This window comes from Carassius carassius, chromosome 1, assembly GCF_963082965.1.
Source record: "Carassius carassius chromosome 1, fCarCar2.1, whole genome shotgun sequence".
In the NCBI taxonomy this organism is placed as follows: domain Eukaryota; kingdom Metazoa; phylum Chordata; class Actinopteri; order Cypriniformes; family Cyprinidae; genus Carassius; species Carassius carassius.
The window spans coordinates 8,602,357-8,626,500 of NC_081755.1; the positions used below are offsets into that span (position 1 = coordinate 8,602,357).

At 45.1% G+C, this 24,144-nt stretch overlaps 15 non-coding genes across 15 annotated transcripts; all 15 read right to left on the reverse strand.

Moving 5' to 3' along the window:
- Positions 1 to 11: 11 nt before the first annotated feature.
- On the reverse strand, positions 12 to 83 carry trnap-ugg (transfer RNA proline (anticodon UGG)). Its single transcript has one exon. It is a non-coding gene; the product is annotated as a tRNA-Pro (tRNA).
- A 424-nt stretch (positions 84 to 507) lies between these two features.
- Positions 508 to 579, reverse strand: trnap-agg (transfer RNA proline (anticodon AGG)). The gene has a single exon. It is a non-coding gene; the product is annotated as a tRNA-Pro (tRNA).
- A 2,500-nt stretch (positions 580 to 3,079) lies between these two features.
- Positions 3,080 to 3,151, reverse strand: trnap-cgg (transfer RNA proline (anticodon CGG)). The gene has a single exon. It is a non-coding gene; the product is annotated as a tRNA-Pro (tRNA).
- Positions 3,152 to 6,497: 3,346 nt separating this feature from the next.
- Positions 6,498 to 6,569, reverse strand: trnaq-cug (transfer RNA glutamine (anticodon CUG)). The gene has a single exon. It is a non-coding gene; the product is annotated as a tRNA-Gln (tRNA).
- Positions 6,570 to 7,509: 940 nt separating this feature from the next.
- Positions 7,510 to 7,581, reverse strand: trnap-agg (transfer RNA proline (anticodon AGG)). The gene has a single exon. It is a non-coding gene; the product is annotated as a tRNA-Pro (tRNA).
- Positions 7,582 to 8,601: 1,020 nt separating this feature from the next.
- trnap-cgg (transfer RNA proline (anticodon CGG)) lies at positions 8,602 to 8,673 on the reverse strand. The gene has a single exon. It is a non-coding gene; the product is annotated as a tRNA-Pro (tRNA).
- A 997-nt stretch (positions 8,674 to 9,670) lies between these two features.
- Positions 9,671 to 9,742, reverse strand: trnap-cgg (transfer RNA proline (anticodon CGG)). Its single transcript has one exon. It is a non-coding gene; the product is annotated as a tRNA-Pro (tRNA).
- Positions 9,743 to 10,240: 498 nt separating this feature from the next.
- trnaq-cug (transfer RNA glutamine (anticodon CUG)) lies at positions 10,241 to 10,312 on the reverse strand. Its single transcript has one exon. It is a non-coding gene; the product is annotated as a tRNA-Gln (tRNA).
- A 449-nt stretch (positions 10,313 to 10,761) lies between these two features.
- Positions 10,762 to 10,833, reverse strand: trnap-cgg (transfer RNA proline (anticodon CGG)). The gene has a single exon. It is a non-coding gene; the product is annotated as a tRNA-Pro (tRNA).
- Positions 10,834 to 11,329: 496 nt separating this feature from the next.
- On the reverse strand, positions 11,330 to 11,401 carry trnaq-cug (transfer RNA glutamine (anticodon CUG)). The gene has a single exon. It is a non-coding gene; the product is annotated as a tRNA-Gln (tRNA).
- Positions 11,402 to 11,849: 448 nt separating this feature from the next.
- Positions 11,850 to 11,921, reverse strand: trnap-cgg (transfer RNA proline (anticodon CGG)). The gene has a single exon. It is a non-coding gene; the product is annotated as a tRNA-Pro (tRNA).
- Positions 11,922 to 13,432: 1,511 nt separating this feature from the next.
- trnap-cgg (transfer RNA proline (anticodon CGG)) lies at positions 13,433 to 13,504 on the reverse strand. The gene has a single exon. It is a non-coding gene; the product is annotated as a tRNA-Pro (tRNA).
- A 422-nt stretch (positions 13,505 to 13,926) lies between these two features.
- On the reverse strand, positions 13,927 to 13,998 carry trnap-agg (transfer RNA proline (anticodon AGG)). Its single transcript has one exon. It is a non-coding gene; the product is annotated as a tRNA-Pro (tRNA).
- Positions 13,999 to 19,060: 5,062 nt separating this feature from the next.
- Positions 19,061 to 19,132, reverse strand: trnap-cgg (transfer RNA proline (anticodon CGG)). The gene has a single exon. It is a non-coding gene; the product is annotated as a tRNA-Pro (tRNA).
- Positions 19,133 to 19,553: 421 nt separating this feature from the next.
- trnap-agg (transfer RNA proline (anticodon AGG)) lies at positions 19,554 to 19,625 on the reverse strand. Its single transcript has one exon. It is a non-coding gene; the product is annotated as a tRNA-Pro (tRNA).
- Between the last annotated feature and the right edge of the window lie 4,519 nt (positions 19,626 to 24,144).

A 24,144-nucleotide genomic window follows, 5' to 3' on the forward strand; every position in this document is an offset into this window, starting at 1 on the left:
ATGCTCAATCTGGGCTCGTCCGGGATTTGAACCCGGGACCTCTCACACCCAAAGCAAGAATCATACCTCTAGACCAACGAGCCACCATGTGCACCGACACTACTCAAAACAAGGAGCTGCAAAGCGGGCTCATCTGGGATTTGAACTTGTGTCCACTTGCTCCCATACAGCAATAAAATAAATAAAAAAACACACCCCAACACCAACAAGCCCTCAGATGCTCCTGCAACTAGTGAACGCAAGATGAAGGCTCACAGGGCTGTGAAACGATCCAAGAATCTATTTTTTGCCATATCTCCACTGCTTAGGCTGCATTCCTAAACCAATATTTGGAAAAATGTCAAGTCAAAGTTTAAACTGCAGATTAAGAACTAAGAAGAGCAGAGAGAAGTGGGCATGAAAACATGCAGACGCAGCTTTAGTCTTAATTGACAGTGGCGTATGATTGACCCGGGATGGCAGAATGGACTGAAACTGCTCAAGAAAAGATGCTGCAAAGACAGAAGAGGGCTCGTCCGGGATCTGAACCCAGGACCTCTCGCACCCTAAGCGAGAATCATACCCTTAGACCAACGAGCCACAAGTTGCTGCTCAGTGGAGGCCACTTTGCCATGTAAATCACTCTGTTCGCTGCTACGGTCGCTCCAACATCCTGCCTCTTAGCTGACAAGGGAAGAAATAGAGCTCATGCACTGACCAGATATCTGAAAAAAACTCAATTTTTACCTACCAGCTCTAGCTTAACCTACCGTTGTAGAATAATGTTGATTAAAATATCAACTACAAAACACAAGAGCTGAATTTAACAGCAGAAGTCTACATTGTGGCACTGCCACGCAAATCTTGCTGATGAGAAGCTGTCTGAGGTCTGTACTGCTTCTCCAAAGAGGGTCAGGTGACATCGGTCTTCTCAATTTAGTTCCAGCTCAGTTTTATGTGAGTTCTAGATTGTTTGGAGGCCATGGTTAAAGGAGGCCACTGTAGCAATACATTTTAAGACACACTGCCACAGAGAAAGTTGTGACATACCCCAAAGCTCCTCCTTGCCAAGCACAGCCAGACAGACCCCAAGGTTCCACCAAGAGTTGAACTCAGATCACTGGATTCAGAGTCCAGAGTGCTAACCATTACAACATGGAACCAACAGTGTCTGCACTTCTGTTTGAAGTGTAGAAAACATTCAAGGAGCATCTGCGAAAAGCAACTAACCAGCAAGCATCAGAATGGTGTCCGAAAGCATTCACGGCTCCACTCTGAGTAAACCCAGGATCGAACCTGGGACCTTTAAATGTTCAGTGTAACGCTCTCTGAACCTTGTAAACCAATATTGAGAAAAACATCAAAGCAAAGGACACGAGCCTCCAGTCAACCGCAAACGGCTACCCTGCATGGCAGCCGATCTGAACCATCTTAGACACACCCCCACCTTTCGGAGAAATCGGTACGAAAACATGCAGGAGTATTATTGGCCGAAAGAAGGCAGAAATGACTGATACTTCTCAGCAATGTGGGCTCGTCCAGGATTTGAACCCTGAACCTCTCACACCCGAGGCGAGAATCATACCCCTAGACCAACGAGCCACCATGTACCCAGACACTACTCAAAACAAGGAGCTGCAAAGCGGGCTCATCTGGGATTTGAACTTGGGCCCACTTGCTCCCTTACAGCAATAAAAGAAAAAAAAACACACCCCAACACCAACAAGCCCCCAGATGCTCCTGCATCTAGCAAACGCAAGATGAAGGCTCACAGGGCTGTGAAGCGATCCAAGAATCTATTTTTTTGCCATATCTCCACTGCTTGGGCTGCATTCCTAAACCAATTTTTGGAAAAATGTCAAGTCAAAGTTTAAACTGCAGATTAAGAACTAAGAAGAGCAGAGAGAAGTGGGCATGAAAACATGCAGACGCAGCTTTAGTCTTAATTGACAGTGGCGTATGATTGACCCGGGATGGCAGAATGGACTGAAACTGCTCAAGAAAAGATGGTGCAAAGACAGAAGAGGGCTCGTCCGGGATTTGAACCCGGGACCTCTCACACCCAAAGCGAGAATCATACCCCTAGACCAACAAGACACAAGTTGCTGCTCAGTGGAGGCCACTTTGCCACGTATTTCACTCTGTTCAATGCTACGGTCGCTCCAACATCCTGCCTCTTAGCTGACAAGGGCAGAAATAGAGCTCATGCACTGACCAGATTTCTGAGAAACTCAATTTTTACCTACCAGCTCTAGCTTAACCTACCTTTGTAGAATAATGTTGATTAAAATATCAACGACAAAACACAAGAGCTGAATTTAACAGCTGAAGATTACATTGTGGCACTGCCACGCAAATCTTGCTGATGAGAAGCTGTCTGAGGTCTGTACTGCTTCTCCACAGAGGGTCAGGTGACATCGGTCTTCTCAATTTAGTTCCAGCTCAGTTTTGTGTGAGTTCTAGATTGTTTGGAGGCCATGGTTAAAGGAGGCCACTGTAGCAATACATTTTAAGACACACTGCCACAGAGAAAGTTGTGACATACCCCAAAGCTCCTCCTTGCCAAGCACAGCCAGACAGACTCTTGAAGGTTCCACCGAGATTTGAACTCGGATCACTGGATTCAGTTTCCAGAGTGCTAACCGTTACACCATTGAACCAACAGTGTCTGCACATCTGTTTGAAGTGTAGAAAACATTCAAGGAGGCTCTGCGAAAAGCAACTAACCAGCAAGCATCAGAATGGTGTCCGAAAAGCATTCATGGCTCCACTCTGAGTAAACCCAGGATCGAACCTGGGACCTTTAAATGTTCAGTGTAACGCTCTCTGAACCTTGTAAACCAATATTGAGAAAAACATCAAAGCAAAGGACCCGAGCCTCCAGTCAACCGCAAACGGCTACCCTGCATGGCAGCCGATCTGAACCATCTTAGACATACCCCCACCTTTCAGTGAAAGTGCGGGAACCCAAAGAGCGAAGTGTTGTACAAAGTTTAAATAGCAGATGAGGAACTACGGACAGGGAGAAATCAGCACGAAAACATGCAGGAGTACTATTGACCGAAAGAAGGCAGAATTGACTGATACTTCTCAGCAATGTGGGCTCGTCCGGGATTTGAACCCTGAACCTCTCACACCCGAAGCGAGAATCATACCCCTAGACCAACGAGCCACCATGTACACAGACACTACTCAAAACAAGGAGCTGCAAAGCGGGCTCATCTGGGATTTGAACTGTGGCCCACTTGCTCCCATACAGCAATAAAAGAAAAAAAAACACACCCCAACACCAACAAGCCCTCAGATGCTCCTGCATCTAGCAAACGCAAGATGAAGGCTCACAGGGCCGTAAAGCGATCCAAGAATCTATTTTTTGCCATATCTCCACTGCTTGGGCTGCATTCCTAAACCAATTTTTGGAAAAATGTAAAGTCAAAGTTTAAACTTCAGATTAAGAACTAAGAAGAGCAGAGAGAAGTGGGCATGAAAACATGCAGAAGGAGGTTTAGTCTTAATTGACAGTGGCGTATGATTGACCCGGGATGGCAGAATGGACTGAAACTGCTCAAGAAAAGATGCTGCAAAGACAGAAGAGGGCTCGTCCGGGATTTGAACCCGGGACCTCTCGCACTCTAAGCGAGAATCATACCCCTAGACCAACGAGCCACAAGTTGCTGCTCAGTGGAGGCCACTTTGCCATGTATTTCACTCTGTTCGATGCTACGGTCGCTCCAATATCCTGCCTCTTAGCTGACAAGGGCAGAAATAGAGCTCTGACCAGATGCACTGACCAGATTTCTGAGCAACTCAATTTTTACCTACCAGCTCTAGCTTGGCCTACCTTTGTAGAATAATGTTGATTAAAATATCAACGACAAAACACAAGAGCTGAATTTAACAGCAGAAGTCTACATTGTGGCACTGCCACGCAAATTTTTCTGATGAGAAGCTGTCTGAGGTCTGTACTGCTTCTCCAAAGAGGGTCACGTGACATCGGTGTTCTCAATTTAGTTCCAGCTCAGTTTTATGTGAGTTCTAGATTGTTTGGAGGCCATGGTTAAAGGAGGCCACTGTAGCAATACATTTTAAGACACACTGCCACAGAGAAAGTTGTGACATACCCCAAAGCTCCTCCTTGCCAAGCACAGCCAGACAGACCCCAAGGTTCCACCAAGAGTTGAACTCGGATCACTGGATTCAGAGTCCAGAGTGCTAACCGTTACACCATGGAACCAACAGTGTCTGCACGTCTGTTTGAAGTGTAGAAAACATTCAAGGAGGCTCTGCGAAAAGCAACTAACCAGCAAGCATCAGAATGGTGTCCGAAAGCATTCACGGCTCCACTCTGAGTAAACCCAGGATCGAACCTGGGACCTTTAAATGTTCAGTGTAACGCTCTCTGAAACTTGTAAACCAATATTGAGAAAAACATCAAAGCAAAGGACACGAGCCTCCAGTCAACCGCAAACGGCTACCCTGCATGGCAGCCGATCTGAACCATCTTAGACATACCCCCACCTTTCAGTGAAAGTGCGGGAACCCAAAGAGCGAAGTGTTGTACAAAGTTTAAATACATTTACATTTACATTTAATCATTTAGCAGACGCTTTTATCCAAAGCGACTTACAAATGAGAACAACAGAAGCAGTCAGGTCAACAAGAGAATAACAACAGTATACAAGTGCCATGACAAGTCTCAATTAGTCTAGTATAGAACGCATAGGTAGGTTTTTTTTTTTTTTTTTTAATTAAAAGACAAGAAAAGGAAAAGTGCTAGTGTTAGTTGGTTAAGTGCAGGCGAAAAAGATGAGTCTTTAGCTGTTTCTTGAAAATGAGTAAAGACTCAGCTGTACGAATTGAGATTGGGAGGTCATTCCACAAGCTGGGGACAGTCCAGGAAAAGGTCCTTGAGAGTGATTTTGAACTTCTTTGGGATGGTACCACAAGGCGTCGATCACTTGCAGAGCGCAAACTTCTGGAGGGCACATACGATTTAACCAATGAGTTTAGGTAAGTTGGTGCCGTGCCAGTGGTCATCTTGTAGGCTAGCATCAGTACCTTGAATTTGATGCGAGCAGCTACTGGTAGCCAGTGTAACCTGATGAGGAGCGGAGTAACGTGAGCTTTCTTTGGCTCATTGAAGACAACCCTCGCTGCTGCATTCTGGATCAATTGCAGAGGTTTGACAGTACATGCAGGAAGGCCCGCCAGTAGAGCATTACAATAGTCCAGTCTGGAGAGAACAAGAGCTTGGACAAGTTGGGTTGCTTGCTCTGACAGGAAGGGTCTAATCTTCCTAATGTTGTATAAGGCAAACCTGCAGGACCGGGTAGTTGTAGCAATGTGGTCTGTGAAGCTTAACTGATGATAGCAGATGAGGAACTACGGACAGGGAGAAATCAGCACGAAAACATGCAGGAGTACTATTGACCGAAAGAAGGCAGAATTGACTGATACTTCTCAGCAATATGCTCAATGTGGGCTCGTCCAGGATTTGAACCCTGGACCTCTCACACCCGAAGCGAGAATCATACCCCTAGACCAACGAGCCACCATGTACCCAGACACTACTCAAAACAAGGAGCTGCAAAGCGGGCTCATCTGAGATTTGAACTTGGGCCCACTTGCTCCCTTACAGCAATAAAAGAAAAAAAAACACACCCCAACACCAACAAGCCCTCAGATGCTCCTGCATCTAGCAAACGCAAGATGAAGGCTCACAGGGCTGTGAAGCGATCCAAGAATCTATTTTTTTGCCGTATCTCCACTACTTGGGCTGCATTCCTAAACCAATTTTTGGAAAAATGTCAAGTCAAAGTTTAAATTGCAGATTAAGAACTAAGAAGAGCAGAGAGAAGTGGGCATGAAAACATGCAGACGCAGCTTTAGTCTTAATTGACAGTGGCGTATGATTGACCCGGGATGGCAGAATGGACTGAAACTGCTCAAGAAAAGATGGTGCAAAGACAGAAGAGGGCTCGTCCGGGATTTGAACCCGGGACCTCTCACACCCGAAGCGAGAATCATACCCCTAGACCAACAAGACACAAGTTGCCACTTTGCCACGTATTTCACTCTGTTCGATGCTACGGTCGCTCCAACATCCTGCCTCTTAGCTGACAATGGCAGAAATAGAGCTCATGCACTGACCAGATTTCTGAGAAACTCAATTTTTACCTACCAGCTCTAGCTTGGCCTACCTTTGTAGAATAATGTTGATTAAAATATCAACAACAAAACACAAGAGCTGAATTTAACAGCAGAAGTCTACATTGTGGCACTGCCACGCAAATCTTGCTGATGAGCTGTCTGAGGTCTGTACTGCTTCTCCACAGAGGGTCAGGTGACATCTGTCTTCTCAATTTAGTTCCAGTTCAGTTTTATGTGAGTTCTAGATTGTTTGGAGTCCATGGTTAAAGGAGGCCACTGTAGCAATACATTTTAAGACACACTGCCACAGAGAAAGTTGTGACCTACCCCAAAGCTCCTCCTTGCCAAGCACAGCCAGACAGACCCCAAGGTTCCACCAAGAGTTGAACTCGGATCACTGGATTCAGAGTCCAGAGTGCTAACCATTACACCATGGAACCCACAGTGTCTGCACATCTGTTTGAAGTGTAGAAAACATTCAAGGAGCATCTGCGAAAAGCAACTAACCAGCAAGCATCAGAATGGTGTCCAAAAGCATTCACGGCTCCACTCTGAGTAAACCCAGGATCGAACCTGGGACCTTTGAATGTTCAGTGTAACGCTCTCTGAACATTGTAAACCAATATTGAGAAAAACATCAAAGCAAAGGATACGAGCCTCCAGTCAACCGCAAACGGCTACCCTGCATGGCAGCCGATCTGAACCATCTTAGACACACCCCCACCTTTCAGTGAAAGTGCGGGAACCCAAAGAGCGAAGTGTTGTACAAAGTATAAATTGCAGATGAGGAACTACGAACAGGGAGAAATCAGCACGAAAACATGCAGGAGTACTATTGACCGAAAGAAGGCAGAATTGACTGATACTTCTCAGCAATATGCTCAATGTGGGCTCGGTCGGGATTTGAACCCGGGACCTCTCACACCCAAAGCAAGAATCATACCCCTAGACCAACAAACCACCATGTACCCAGACATTACTCAAAACAAGGAGCTGCAAAGCGGACTCATCTGGGATTTGAACTTGGGCCCACTTGCTCCCATACAGCAATAGAAAAAAAAAACAAACCCCAACACCAACAAGCCCTCAGATGCTCCTGCATCTAGCAAACGCAAGATGAAGGCTCACAGGGCCGTAAAGCGATCCAAGAATCTATTTTTTGCCATATCTCCACTGCTTGGGCTGCATTCCTAAACCAATTTTTGGAAAAATGTAAAGTCAAAGTTTAAACTGCAGATTAAGAACTAAGAAGAGCAGAGAGAAGTGGGCATGAAAACATGCAGACGCAGCTTTAGTCTTAATTGACAGTGGCGTATGATTGACCCGGGATGGCAGAATGGACTGAAACTGCTCAAGAAAAGATGCTGCAAAGACAGAAGAGGGCTCGTCGGGGATTTGAACCCGGGACCTCTCGCACCCTAAGCGAGAATCATACCCCTAGACCAACGAGCCACAAGTTGATGCTCAGTGGAGGCCACTTTGCCATGTATTTCACTCTGTTCGATGCTACGGTCGCTCCAATATCCTGCCTCTTAGCTGACAAGGGCAGAAATAGAGCTCTGACCAGATGCACTGACCAGATTTCTGAGCAACTCAATTTTTACCTACCAGCTCTAGCTTGGCCTACCTTTGTAGAATAATGTTGATCAAAATATCAACGACAAAACACAAGAGCTGAATTTAACAGCAGAAGTCTACATTGTGGCACTGCCACGCAAATCTTGCTGATGAGAAGCTGTCTGAGGTCTGTACTGCTTCTCCAAAGAGGGTCAGGTGACATCGGTCTTCTCAATTTAGTTCCAGCTCAGTTTTATGTGAGTTCTAGATTGTTTGGAGGCCATGGTTAAAGGAGGCCACTGTAGCAATACATTTTAAGACACACTGCCACAGAGAAAGTTGTTAAATACCCCAAAGCTCCTCCTTGCCAAGCACAGCCAGACAGACTCTTGAACATTCCACCAAGGTTTGAACTCGGATCACTGGATTCAGAATCCAGAGTGCTAACCGTTACACCATGGAACCAACAGGGTCTGCACATCTGTTTGAAGTGTAGAAAACATTCAAGGAGGCTCTGCGAAAAGCAACTAACCAGCAAGCATCAGAATGGTGTCCGAAAAGCATTCACGGCTCCACTCTGAGTAAACCCAGGATCGAACTTGGGACCTTTAAATGTTCAGTGTAACGCTCTCCTAACCTTGTAAACCAATTTTGAGAAAAACATCAAAGCAAAAGGACACGAGCCTCCAGTCAACCGCAAACGGCTACCCTGCATGGCAGCCGATCTGAACCATCTTAGACACACCCCCACCTTTCAGTGAAAGCGCGGGAACCCAACAAGCGAAGTGTTGTACAAAGTTTAAATTGCAGATGAGGAACTACGAACAGGGAGAAATCGGCACAAAAACACGAAGAAGTATTATTGACCGAAAGAAGGCAAAATTGACTGATACTTCTCAGCAATATGCTCAATGTGGGCTCGTCCGGGATTTGAAACCGGGACCTCTCACACCCGAAGCGAGAATCATACCCCTAGACCAACGAGCCACAAGTTGCTGCTCAGTGGAGGCCCCTTTGCCACGTCTTTCACTCTGTTCGATGCTACTGTCGCTCCAACATCCTGCCTCTTAGCTGACAAGGGCAGAAATAGAGCTCTGACCAGATGCACTCACCAGATTTCTGAGAAACTCAATTTTTACCTACCAGCTCTAGCTTGGCCTACCCTTTGTAGAATAATGTTGATTAAAATATCAACGACAAAACACACGAGCTGAATTTAACAGCAGAAGTCTACATTGTGGCACTGCCACGCAAATCTTGCTGATGAGAAGCTGTCTGAGGTCTGTACTGCTTCTCCACAGAGGGTCAGGTGACATCAGTCTTCTCAATTTAGTTCCAGCTCAGTTTTATGTGAGTTCTACATTGTTTGGAGGCCATGGTTAAAGGAGGCCACTGTAGCAATACATATTAAGACACACTGCCACAGAGAAAGTTGTGACCTATGTCAAAGCTCCTCCTTGCCAATCACAGCCAGACAGACCCCAAGGTTCCACCAAGAGTTGAACTCAGATCACTGGATTCAGAGTCCAGAGTGCTAACCGTTACACCATGGAACCAACAGTGTCTGCACATCTGTTTGAAGTGTAGAAAACATTCAAGGAGGCTCTGCGAAAAGCAACTAACCAGCAAGCATCAGAATGGTGTCCGAAAGCATTCACGGCTCCACTCTGAGTAAACCCAGGATCGAACCTGGGACCTTTAAATGTTCAGTGTAACGCTCTCTGAACCTTGTAAACCAATATTGAGAAAAACATCAAAGCAAAGGACACGAGCCTCCAGTCAACCGCAAACGGCTACCCTGCATGGCAGCCGATCTGAACCATCTTAGACACACCCCCACCTTTCAGTGAAAGTGCGGGAACCCAAAGAGCGAAGTGTTGTACAAAGTTTAAATTGCAGATGAGGAACTACGAAAACATGCAGGAGTACTATTGACCGAAAGAAGGCAGAATTGACTGATACTTCTCAGCAATATGCTCAATGTGGGCTCGTCCGGGATTTGAACCCGGGACCTCTCACACCCGAAGCGAGAATCATACCCCTAGACCAACGAGCCACAAGTTGCTGCTCATTGGAGGCCCCTTTGCCACGTCTTTCACTCTGTTCGATGCTACGGTCGCTCCAACATCCTGCCTCTTAGCTGACAAGGGCAGAAATAGAGCTCTGACCAGATGCACTGACCAGATTTCTGAGAAACTCAATTTTTACCTACCAGCTCTAGCTTGGCCTACTTTTGTAGAATAATGTTGATTTAAATATCAACGACAAAACACAAGAGCTGAATTTAACAGCAGAAGTCTACATTGTGGCACTGCCACGCAAATCTTGCTGATGAGAAGCTGTCTGAGGTCTGTACTGCTTCTCCACAGAGGGTCAGGTGACATCTGTCTTCTCAATTTAGTTCCAGCTCAGTTTTATGTGAGTTCTAGATTGTTTGGAGGCCATGGTTAAAGGAGGCCAGTGTAGCAATACATTTTAAGACACACTGCCACAGAGAAAGTTGTGACATACCCCAAAGCTCCTCCTTGCCAAGCACAGACAGATAGACTCTTGAAGGTTCCACCAAGATTTGAACTTGGATCACTGGATTCAGAGTCCAGAGTGCTAACCGTTACACCATGGAACCTACAGTGTCTGCACATCTGTTTGAAGTGTAGAAAACATTCAAGGAGGTTCTGCGAAAAGCAACTAACTAGCAAGCATCAGAATGGTGTCCGAAAAGCATTCACGGCTCCACTCTGAGTAAACCCAGGATCAACCCTGGGACCTTTAAATGTTCAGTGTAACGCTCTCTGAACCTTGTAAACCAATATTGAGAAAAACATCAAAGCAAAGAACACGAGCCTCCAGTCAACCGCAAACGGCTACCCTGCATGGCAGCCGATCTGAACCATCTTAGACACACCCCCACCTTTCAGTGAAAGTGCAGGAACCCAAAGAGCGAAGTGTTGTACAAAGTTTAAATTGCAGATGAGGAACTACGAACAGGGAGAAATCAGCACGAAAACATGCAGGAGTTCTATTGACCGAAAGAAGGCAGAATTGATTGATACTTCTCAGCAATATGCTCAATGTGGGCTCGTCCGGGATTTGAACCCAGGACCTCTCACACCCGAAGCGAGAATCATACCCCTAGACCAACGAGCCACAAGTTGCTGCTCAGTGGAGGCCACTTTGCCATGTATTTCACTCTGTTCGATGCTACGGTCGCTCCAATATCCTGCCTCTTAGCTGACAAGGGCAGAAATAGAGCTCTGACCAGATGCACTGACCAGATTTCTGAGAAACTCAATTTTTACCTACCAGCTCTAGCTTGGCCTACCTTTGTAGAATAATGTTGATTAAAATATCAACGACAAAACGCAAGAGCTAAATTTAACAGCAGAAGTCTACATTGTGGCACTGCCACGCAAATCTTGCTGATGAGAAGCTGTCTGAGGTCTGTACTGCTTCTCCAAAGAGAGTCAGGTGACATCGGTGTTCTCAATTTAGTTCCAGCTCAGTTTTATGTGAGTTCTAGATTGTTTGGAGGCCATGGTTAAAGGAGGCCACTTTAGCAATACATTTTAAGACACACTGCCACAGAGAAAGTTGTGACATACCCCAAAGCTCCTCCTTGCCAAGCACAGCCAGACAGACCCCAAGGTTCCACCAAGATTTGAACTCGGATCACTGGATTCAGAGTCCAGAGTGCTAACCATTACACCATGGAACCAACAGTGTCTGCACATCTGTTTGAAGTGTAGAAAACATTCAAGGAGCATCTGCGAAAAGCAACTAACCAGCAAGCATCAGAATGGTGTCCGAAAGCATTCACGGCTCCACTCTGAGTAAACCCAGGATCGAACCTGGGACCTTTAAATGTTCAGTGTAACGCTCTCTGAACCTTGTAAACCAATATTGAGAAAAACATCAAAGCAAAGGACACGAGCCTCCAGTCAACCGCAAACGGCTACCCTGCATGGCAGCCGATCTGAACCATCTTAGACACACCCCCACCTTTCAGTGAAAGTGCGGGAACCCAAAGAGCGAAGTGTTGTACAAAGTTTAAATTGCAGATGAGGAACTACGAACAGGTAGAAATCAGCACGAAAACATGCAGGAGTACTATTGACCGAAAGAAGGCAGAATTGACTGATACTTCTCAGCAATATGCTCAATGTGGGCTCGTCCGGGATTTGAACCCGGGACCTCTCACACCCGAAGCGAGAATCATACCCCTAGACCAACAAGCCACCATGTACACAGACACTACTCAAAACAAGGAGCTGCAAAGCGGGCTCATCTGGGATTTGAACTGGGGCTCACTTGCTCCCATACAGCAATAAAAGAAAAAAAAAACACACCCCAACACCAACAAGCCCTCAGATGCTCCTGCATCTAGCAAACGCAAGATGAAGGCTCACAGGGCCGTAAAGCGATCCAAGAATCTATTTTTTGCCATATCTCCACTGCTTGGGCTGCATTCCTAAACCAATTTTTGGAAAAATGTAAAGTCAAAGTTTAAACTGCAGATTAAGAACTAAGAAGAGCAGACAGAAGTGGGCATGAAAACATGCAGACGCAGCTTTAGTCTTAATTGACAGTGGCGTATGATTGACCCGGGATGGCAGAATGGACTGAAACTGCTCAAGAAAAGATGCTGCAAAGACAGAAGAGGGCTCGTCCGGGATTTGAACCCAAGACCTCTCGCACCCGAAGCGAGAATCATACCCCTAGACCAATGAGCTACAAGTTGCTGCTCAGTGGAGGCCACTTTGCCATGTAATTCACTCTGTTCGATGCTACGGTCGCTGCAACATCCTGCCTCTTAGCTGACAAGGGCAGAAATAGAGCTCTGACCAGATGCACTGACCAGATTTCTGAGAAACTCAATTTTTACCTACCAGCTCTAGCTTGGCCTACCTTTGTAGAGTAATGTTGATTAAAATACCAACGACAAAGCACAAGAGCTGAATTTAACAGCAGAAGTCTACATTGTGGCACTGCCACGCAAATCTTGCTGATGAGAAGCTGTTTGAGGTCTGTACTGCTTCTCCACAGAGGGTCAGGTGACAGCGGTCTTCTCAATTTAGTTCCAGCTCAGTTTTATGTGAGTTCTAGATTGTTTGGAGGCCATGGTTAAAGGAGGCCACTGTAGCAATACATTTTAAGACACACTGCCACAGAGAAAGTTGTGACATACCCCAAAGCTCCTCCTTGCCAAGCACAGCCAGACAGACCCCAAGGTTCCACCAAGAGTTGAACTCAGATCACTGGATTCAGAGTCCAGAGTGCTAACCATTACACCATGGAACCAACAGTGTCTGCACATCTGTTTGAAGTGTAGAAAACATTCAAGGAGGCTCTGCGAAAAGCAACTAACCAGCAAGCATCAGAATGGTGTCCGAAAGCATTCACGGCTCCACTCTGAGTAAACCCAGGATCGAACCTGGGACCTTTAAATGTTCAGTGTAACGCTCTCTGAACCTTGTAAACCAATATTGAGAAAAACATCAAAGCAAAGGACACGAGCCTCCAGTCAACCTCAAACGGCTACACTGCATGGCAGCCGATCTGAACCATCTTAGACACACCCCCACCTTTCAGTGAAAGTGCGGGAACCCAAAGAGCGAAGTGTTGTACAAAGTTTAAATTGCAGATGAGGAACTACGAACAGGGAGAAATCAGCACGAAAACATGCAGGAGTACTATTGACCGAAAGAAGGCAGAATTGACTGATACTTCTCAGCAATATGCTCAATGTGGGCTCGTCCAGGATTTGAACCCGGGACCTCTCACACCCGAAGCGAGAATCATACCCCTAGACCAACAAGCCACCATGTACACAGACACTACTCAAAACAAGGAGCTGCAAAGCGGGTTCATCTGGGATTTGAACTTGGGTCCACTTGCTCCCATACAGCAATAGAAGAAAAAAAAACACACCCCAACACCAACAAGCCCTCAGATGCTACTGCAACTAGCAAACGCAAGATGAAGGCTCACAGGGCTGTGAAGCGATCCAAGAATCTATTTTTTGCCATATCTCCACTGCTTGGGCTGCATTCCTAAACCAATTTTTGGAAAAATGTCAAGTCAAAGTTTAAACTGCAGATTAAGAACTAAGAAGAGCAGAGAGAAGTGGGCATGAAAACATGCAGACGCAGCTTTAGTCTTAATTGAGAGTGGCGTATGTTTGACCCGCGATGGCAGAATGGACTGAAACTGCTCAAGAAAAGATGCTGCAAAGACAGAAGAGGGCTCGTCCGGGATTTGAACCCGGGACCCCTCGCACCCTAAGCGGGAATCATACCCCTAGACCAACAAGCCACAAGTTGCTGCTCAGTGGAGGCCACTTTGCCACGTATTTCACTCTGTTCGATGCTACGGTCGCTCCAACATCCTGCCTCTTAGCTGACAAGGGCAGAAATAGAGCTCTGACCAGATGCACTGACCAGATTTCTGAGAAACTCAATTTTTACCTACCAGCTCTAGCTTGGCCTACCTTTGTAGAATAATGTTGATTAAAATACTTCTCAGAGAGGTCTTTAAGAGATCATGGCAGGACGCATGCGGACAGGTGCTGCTGTCGCCGTATACGCAAACAATGCTACCAACCACGCAAAACACTATTTTTCGTATAAAACTGGCTCACGCCATCTCATACAATCAAGGCAAAGTGCTACGATCACAAAAAGTCTGTTTGTAGCAAGTTTAGTCGTTGTGCTACTCCTACTGTCTGTGCGATGTTGTTGTGCCGGTTCAGCTGGGCTTGGAAAGTCTAAACGCAGTCCAAACGCATCGAGCCAACATACTATTTACGAAGCTCTGCTAAACAAAGGCCAAGCTACCCTGCCAAATCATACAGGTTCCCGAAGGAAAATAAAATCAAGACGGCCCTACCAGGATATTCTTTTGCTGTTGACTATCCTTCTCTTGGCTGGAGATGTAGAGCCTAACCCTGGTCCGCACGGAGCCGGTATTGGTGACGCCGTCCTCTCCATGGACGCGCACGGCTGTCGCCTGGGACCTGCCCTGGATTACCGGTGGGACAACGGCCGCAGTCGGAGTCTGAACGTGGGAGGAAGCCGAGGATCACGCGGGTGCTCGTGGATGGCACAGGTGGACGGCATGCTGCGGTCTTCCCTGGATGCGCTGAATCCATGTGTGGCCTCCGGTTTGGATTCCACCTTACACGGAGCGACACGTGAGGAACACTTCACAACTTTGACGCATGCCAGTGGTAAGCTTTCATCATTCATGTCTCCGATGCTGGGGATCTCTACACCGGTAATGCGGCCTATTCGTGATAAACGAAAACTTACTGATCTCAATCCAGCTATCAGGAAACATCGTAAGTTTAAATTTTTTAAAACTTTAAACCAGGCAAAAATTCTATGGGACCCACGCTCCAAACCAAGGGGATTATTAGGCGGACATATTAATGTCCGTAGTATGGTCTCAAAGAGCGATCAAATGGAACATCTACTAAATAATTCCAACCTGGATTTTCTTGGTGTCTCGGAAACGTGGTTAAGTAAATATTCCCCAGAGGCTGCTGTTAATGTATCTGGATACAATGTTTTCAGAAAGGACAGAGACAAAGGGCGAGGGGGAGGCGTGTTAATCTATGTGAAAAGACACAATCAAATGTAATCTGATTGAATGGTCGCCTGGATTAGATATTGAATGCCTTGGACTGAACGTTTGGCTATCCCCTGAAATGTCATTTATTTTAATTTGTTTTTATCGTCCTCCTTCATCTACCATTGCTTTTTATGATAATTTACACAAACTGTTAAAACAATGTCAAGAAAGAAAGGAGTTAATTTTAATGGGTGATTTTAATATAAACTGGGAAAATAAAATTGATCGGAAAAAACTTAAAGATATAACAGACAAATTTGATCTCACCCAGTTAGTTCTTGGTCCCACCCGCATCACTCACTCCTCTCAGACGCAAATTGACTTAATGTTTACAAACAGACCGGAAAGGATAACAAAATCATACAATTTATTAACAGGTTTATCTGACCATAATATAACACTATTAGGAAGGAAACTCACCAAAAAACGTTTTAAGAAAACAATCATAGTGAAACAACATCAATTGAGTATTCCTAAAAATGATATGGACAAATTCAAATCTGCCTTAAATGATATCGACTGGACTGATCTTCTGGTTATTGAAGATATAGAGAACAGTTGCAATATGTTTTCAAGCACTATTAATACTATAATATCCTTATATAACAGAAGAATGTCACACAGACCAAGACAGAAAAATTCTCAACCTTGGCTCAATGAGGCTCTCTGGAAACAGATGAGGGACAGAGACTCCTCACTAAAGATTGCACTTAAGTCAGGACTCAGAAGTGACTGGTATAGCTATACATCCCTCAGAAATAGAGTAGTAAGGAACATAAGGAAAGCCAAAGCAGATTTCTATATAAAAGTAATTGATGATGCAAAGGGAGATGGGAAATTAATCTGGAACAATCTTAATAAATTAATTGGTAAAGATACTCAGCACTGCGCACCGGCACTTGAACTGAAATTAAATGGAATCATAACCAGAGAAGAAGATATTATAGCAAGCACTTTTAACAAATTTTTTATCCAATCAGTTGAGGAACTGGCACAGAAGTGCATTACTAGTAATATAGTGAGCATTCCTATTGATAATGACAAACCAGTTTTTAGAATTGAGGAAATTAGTGAACTTGAGGTAGAGAATACCATAAATTCACTAAGGAACTCAAAAGCTAAAGATGCTTTTGGTCTTGATTTTGTATTTTTTAAAACTCATAAACAGTCTTTAATTATACCTCTTACACATTTAATCAATTTATCAATTAAACAAGGTATTTTCCCAAGTTCCTGGAAAACAGCCGTGGTAACCCCCATTTTCAAGGCCGGTGATAAAACACTAGTAGAGAACTATAGGCCCATCAGTATACTACCTGTAATATCCAAGGTAGTAGAGAAATGGGTGGCGAAACAGCTGACTGCTCATCTTAGTAAAGGCCATACACCACTGCACCCAATGCAGTTTGGCTTTCGAAGTAATCACTCCACGGAAACAGCCAACTGCTTTTTTATCGAGAACATCAAAATGAATCTAGATAAAGGAGGCGTGGTGGGTGCAATATTTTTAGATTTCAAAAAAGCATTTGACACCGTCGATCATGACGTTCTTTTGTCAAAATTATCCTACTTTAATTTCTGTGGGAATGCAATTAAATGGATGAAATCATATTTAACTGACAGAAAACAAAGCACACGCATTAACAACACTCAATCCACATATCTAAACTCTAGAATAGGTGTCCCTCAAGGATCTATACTGGGCCCCCTTTTGTTCAGTCTCTATATAAATGACCTGCCCACTGTTTGTCCATCTGTACATTTACAAATGTATGCAGATGACACAGTCCTCTACGTGCATGCTAAAAATAAACAACAAGCTGCACACCAACTGACTGAGGCCATGAGCAAGGTATCCATATGGCTAACTAATTCATGCTTACATCTGAACATAAGTAAAACAGTATGTATGTATTTTACAAAACAAACTACTGTGACTTATGACCCTGAGGTAATTGTTAACCAAGATAAGGTTAGAGTGGTATCTGACTTTAAATATCTGGGAATCATCCTAGACTCACAACTCTCCTTTAAAAAGCATACAAAAAAGGTTGCCAATATTGTTAAATTTAATCTTGCAAATTTTAAGCATATAAGATCATATCTAACATTGAAGGCTGCAAAGCTTTTCTTGCATGCGATGATCTTATCACATTTTTCTTATTGTTTAACAAGCTGGTCGCAAGCCAATAAAACAACATTGCAACCATTGGAGTCACTCTATAAACAGGCATTAAAGACATTGGACTGTAAGGCTAATAGCTATCATCATTGTCACATAATCAAAAAACACAATATGTTTAGCTTTGAAAACTTCAGACACTTTGCTGACGCATGTCTTGTCTTTAAGGTACTCCGTGGGCTTGCTCCACCACCACTGTGCCAGTTTATAAAACAGAAAGATAGGGTCAATAGAGTAACCAGAGCAACCACCAGAGGGGACTGCATAGTTCAATATAGAAAAAGTAGGATTGGAAATACAGCCTTTTCTGTCAGAGCTACAATTTTTTGGAATAGCCTACCCAATGAGTTAAGGGAGTGTAATAGTCTCTCCTCTTTTAAAAACCAGCTTAAATCTTGGATTAGGGATAATTATAATTGTAACCATACACCAAATGTTTAAGTTTATGAACATGTATGTATGTGTGTATGTATATATATATATGTATGTGTATGTATATATATGTATATATATATGTGTGTGTATATGTGTATGTATGTATGTATGTATGTATGTATATTTTTTTATTATTTGTTCATATACTGTATCTACTTTATACTGTAATTAAGTTGAGGGTTGATGATGTGAACAACATTGTCTGTTTGAGAGTATGCCCATATTGTTTTAAAATTTCTGCTGTATTTATTACATTGCTACTGTATTTTAGTGTATCTTTATTGACTTTTGTATTTTAGGGTGCCTGTTAAGATCTGGCTAGGGACAACAGATGGAAACTAGCACTTGTAGCTAACTCTGGCTTGTTTACAGCAAATAATCTTGCTGATGAGAAGCTGTCTGAGGTCTGTACTGCTTCTCCACAGAGGGTCAGGTGACATCGGTCTTCTCAATTTAGTTCCAGCTCAGTTTTATGTGAGTTCTACATTGTTTGGAGGCCATGGTTAAAGGAGGCCACTGTAGCAATACATATTAAGACACACTGCCACAGAGAAAGTTGTGACCTACATCAAAGCTCCTCCTTGCCAAGCACAGCCAGACAGACCCCAAGGTTCCACCAAGAGTTGAACTCAGATCACTGGATTCAGAGTCCAGAGTGCTAACCATTACACCATGGAACCAACAGTGTCTGCACATCTGTTTGAAGTGTAGAAAACATTCAAGGAGCATCTGCGAAAAGCAACTAACCAGCAAGCATCAGAATGGTGTCCGAAAGCATTCACGGCTCCACTCTGAGTAAACCCAGGATCGAACCTGGGACCTTTAAATGTTCAGTGTAACGCTCTCTGAACCTTGTAAACCAATATTGAGAAAAACATCAAAGCAAAGGACACGAGCCTCCAGTCAACCGCAAACGGCTACCCTGCATGGCAGCCGATCTGAACCATCTTAGACACACCCCCACCTTTCAGTGAAAGTGCGGGAACCCAAAGAGCGAAGTGTTGTACAAAGTTTAAATTGCAGATGAGGAACTACGAACAGGGAGAAATCAGCACGAAAACATGCAGGAGTACTATTGACCGAAAGAAGGCAGAATTGACTGATACTTCTCAGCAATATGCTCAATGTGGGCTCGTCCGGGATTTGAACCCGGGACCTCTCACACCCGAAGCGAGAATCATACCCCTAGACCAACGAGCCACCATGTAGCCAGACACTACTCAAAACAAGGAGCTGCAAAGCGGGCTCATCTGGGATTTGAACTTGGGCCCACTTGCTCCCATACAGCAATAAAATAAAAAAAAACACACCCCAACACCAACAAGCCCTCAGATGCTCCTGCATCTAGCAAACGCAAGATGAAGGCTCACAGGGCCTAAAGCGATCCAAGAATCTATTTTTTGCCATATCTCCACTGCTTGGGCTGCATTCCTAAACCAATTTTTGGAAAAATGTAAAGTCAAAGTTTAAACTGCAGTTTAAGAACTAAGAAGAGCAGAGAGAAGTGGGCATGAAAACATGCAGACGCAGCTTTAGTCTTAATTGACAGTGGCGTATGATTGACCCGGGATGGCAGAATGGACTGAAACTGCTCAAGAAAAGATGCTGCAAAGACAGAAGAGGGCTCGTCCGGGATTTGAACCCGGGACCTCTCGCACCCTAAGTGAGAATCATACCCCTAGACCAACGAGCCACAAGTTGCTGCTCAGTGGAGGCCACTTTGCCATGTATTTCACTCTGTACGATGCTACGGTCGCTCCAATATCCTGCCTCTTAGCTGACAAGGGCAGAAATAGAGCTCTGACCAGATGCACTGACCAGATTTCTGAGCAACTCAATTTTTACCTACCAGCTCTAGCTTGGCCTACCTTTGTAGAATAATGTTGATTAAAATATCAACGACAAAACACAAGAGCTGAATTTAACAGCAGAAGTCTACATTGTGGCACTGCCACGCAAATCTTGCTGATGAGAAGCTGTCTGAGGTCTGTACTGCTTCTCCACAGAGGGTCAGGTGACAGCGGTCTTCTCAATTTAGTTCCAGCTCAGTTTTATGTGAGTTCTAGATTGTTTGGAGGCCATGGTTAAAGGAGGCCACTGTAGCAATACATTTTAAGACACACTGCCACAGAGGTAGTACACATAATGGGTTTGTGGAAAAAACCCCATTCATTTAAATTGCCATATACCGCATAATGGTTCGAAGGGATTGTACTGTCAATTTGGATCCATTTTCTCCTTTAGAAAACTGGCCAACGGGACGAGTCGGCTTACCCCTCTTTTCCGTAGGGATTCCGCAGTAAACCAAGTATTGACACCTCTAGGGGGTGATGTTGACCACTGGGAGAGCCCCCCCACCCCCACCCCCACCTCCCACGAACCCTATATAGGTCCTTTTGCCATCGTTCTGCTGGCCGTTGGGGGTATTCGCTCCCAGGACCCTATTATTTGGCCTTTCTCCCATTAAACGAATGGCCGGGGCAGTTCTAGGGTGGGCTTCGCATCCCAGCGGGCCGCGTTTTGTCCACCCGCCATATGGGTCCGCTGTGCGGACCCCCGTGACCACGAACCCTATAAAGGTCCTTTTGCCATCGTTCTGCTGGCCATTGGGGGTATTCGCTCCCAGGACCCTATTATTTGGCGTTTCTCCCATTAAACGAATGGCCGGGGCTGTTCTAGGGTGGGCTTCGCATCCCAGCGAGCTGAGTTTTGTCCACCCGCCATATGGGTCCACTGTGCGGACCCCCGTGACCACGAACCCATTATTTGTCAATTTAACCATTATCATCGCGGATCGGACCCTCGAGCCGCGAGGACCCCCGGTCCCACGGAACCACTATTTGTCCAATTTTCCACTATTTTTACGGAACGTTCCCAAAAGGGTCCCAGAGGTGGGGGGTGGGCGTCCCGGCCCGCGGGCGCTCACCGGCGCCCCCTCTGGCCATTTCGGGGTCGCCGACGCAAGTCGCTCCGATCAGCCCGCGGTCTCGGTGAGGTCACTGGGGGGGCCCCACGGACCCCGCTGTGAAATTTGGGACCCGTTTCTAAAAATCGGTACGTTCCAAATCGGTACACGTTTTGATTGAAGGTGGGACATCCACAGTTTGGAGCCGATAGGACGTAGGGCCCCCATATTCCAGATTCTTGCATCTCAGGGGCCCCTCTCCCATGTCCCCAAAGTACGAAGCTGTAGGACCTTGAAAAAAAATACCCGTCCGGCACCCTGAAATCTCACAAAAGGCTCTGATCATGTAAGAGATTTTGTGCAGTAGGCTCCGAATTTTTCTTTCGGCAGCTCAATCGGGGCGGCCCCTGGACCCACCAATCCGAATTTCGGGCCCCTGGGTCTTTTCTAAAAAAGTCCCACCTGCCACATTCTTGAATGGGTTCGGCCTAGCGGATTCGTGGACACAACTCGCGAGGGCCCCAGGGCCCCGCGCTTTCGGAAGCTCACTCGGGGCGGCCCCTTGACCCACCGATCCGAATTTCGGGCCCCTGGGTCTTTTCTAAAAAAGTCTCTCCTGCCATATACTTGAATGTTTTCGGCCTAGCGGGTTCGTGGACAGGACTCGCAAGCGTCCGATCGGGCCGAATTTTGAATATGTGTCTCATGGGGACCCCCTCGACTGGGCATAAAAGTCTGGTGGCCCTACGATCTTCTTTAGGGGTCAAACGGTCACAGAAGGTACCCCACGTCCACCAAACAGGTACACGTTTTGATTGGAGGTGGGACTTCCAAAGTTCAGAGAGGGTAGGTCGTAGGGCCCCCAGATTTGAGATTCTGGCATCTCAGGGGCCCCTCAACCAGGGCCCCGAAACACATAGTCGTAGGACCCAAGGAGAAAAGTGCATCACGCTAGGTCCTCACGCTTTTGACAGCACGTTTTAGGGGCCCTCAGGAGCCACCAGAGAAGTTTGGTGGCCCAATGACCTTCCTTAGGGGTCAAAAGGTCAAAAACCAGAGGGATTGTCCACCAAACCGGTATGTGTTTACATTGGAGGTGGGACATCCGCCCTTCGGAGACTATGGGTCGTAGGGCCCCCAGATTCGAGATTCAAGCATCTCAGGGGCCCCTCTCCCATGTCCCCAAAGCACGAAGCTGTAGGACCTTGAAAAAAAATGCCCACCCGGCACCCTCAAATCTCTCAAAATGCTCTGATCATGTAGGAGTCAGAGAGGGCTGAGGGAGAGATTTTGTGCAGGAGGCTCCGAATTTTTCCCTCGCCTTAAGGTCCCGCGCTTTCGTCAGCTCACTCGCGGCGGCCCCTGGACCCACCGATCCGAATTTCGGGCCTCTGGGATTTTTCTAAAAAAGTCCCACCTGCCATATATTTGAATGGGGTTCAAATAAATTGCGGGTGGACATGCACCACATGTGGTGAAATTAACCAAAATCCAAATATTTTCTATGCATAATTCTACAGTATTATGGGACAAAACTTACAAAAATGGGTTCTTCGGAGCTTGCAGTGTACAGCAGATGAGACTTCAACCACGAAATCACTAAAATTTATCTGTCCACGGAACCATTAGGAAGGGCATGCTGAATAAATGGCAAACGGGAGGTTTTTTAAAAAAAAATGTACATTTACAATTTATTCAGCGGGACCTCCATAGCGCTCCTGTGGACATACATTTTTATGCATATTTTACATTATTATTGGATAAAACTTACATGAATGGATTCCTCTGGGTGTCCTGAGTACAGTAAAGGTCTTTTCATTAACAATAACACACATTTGAAATAAATAAAGTTAAATACAGTTGTTATTTAATGAAAAGGGAGATTCGCACCACATGTGGTGCACATGTGTGCCAAAATTCAACGCTCATTTTTATGCAAATTCTACAGTATTATGGGATAAAACTTACAAAAATGGATTCCTGGAAGCTTGCAGAGTACAGCTGATGAGACTTCAACCACGAAACCGCTAAAATTTATCTGTCCACGGAACAATTAGGAAGGGCGTGCTGAATAAATGGCAAATGGGAGGTTTTTTCAAAAAAAAATTCCATTTACAATTTATTCAGCGGGACCTCCGTAGTGCTCCCGTGGACATTATTTTTTATGCAAATTCTACAGTATATTGTGATAAAACTTACATGAATGGACTCTGCTGAGCTGTCTGAGTACACTGCAGGCATTTTGATCAACAATATTGCCTATATTTAATTAAATCAAATTTAATACAATTGCTTTTTGTTAAACCTAAGTTGGACACATATCCCACTTGCCATTTATTCATATTGGATGGACACCAAATTTGGGGCACCGTATCTCCGCCTCCCGGGGGTTCAGGGACTTGGGGCTGGTGGCGTCGGATAGAGGTCCCCCTGGTCTGACTTTGACCCGATTTTGGTGCAGTTTGGCCCCGTTTTGGCGGAGTTACAGCTTGGCAAAGTGTGTGACAATTTGGTGAACACCAAAATCCAACATTTTTTCTATGCACATTTCTACAGTATTATGGGACAAAACTTACAAAAATGGATTCCTCGGAGCTTGCAGAGTACATCTGATGAGACTTCAACCACGAAATTGCTAATATTCATCTGTCCACGGAACCACTATGAAGGGTGCGCTGAATAAATGGCAACTGGGAGGTGTTTTTTTTTAAATAATGTCCTTTTACAATTTATTCGGCGGGACCTCCGTAGTGCTCCCATGGACATTAATTTTTATGCATATTTTACAGTATTATGTGATAAAACTGGCATGAATGGCCTCTGCTGAGCGTGCTGAGTACAGTAGAGGTGTTTTCATTAACAGTAAGAGAATTGCTATTTAATAAACAGCAAGTGAACACATATCCCATTTTCCATATATTCATATAGGAATGCTATTTAATAAACTGCAAGTGGACACATATCCCATCAAATAAATTGCTGGTGGACATGCACCACATATGGGGAAATTAACCAAAATCCAACTTTTTTTCTATGCATATTCTACAGTATTAGAATAGTTGTTTCGTGGACATGACTTGCAAGGTCCCTACGGCCGTGCACCATTGGCAGCTCACTCGAGGCGGCCCCTTGACCCATCAAACTGAATTTTGGGTCCGTTGGACTTTTCTAAAAAAGTCCCACCTGCCATTTACTTGAATGGGTTCGGACTAGCGGGTTCGTTGACACGGTTCGCAACGGTCCGATCGGGCCGAAATTTGGATATGTGTCTCGGGGGGATCCCCTCAAACGGGCATAGAAGTCTGGT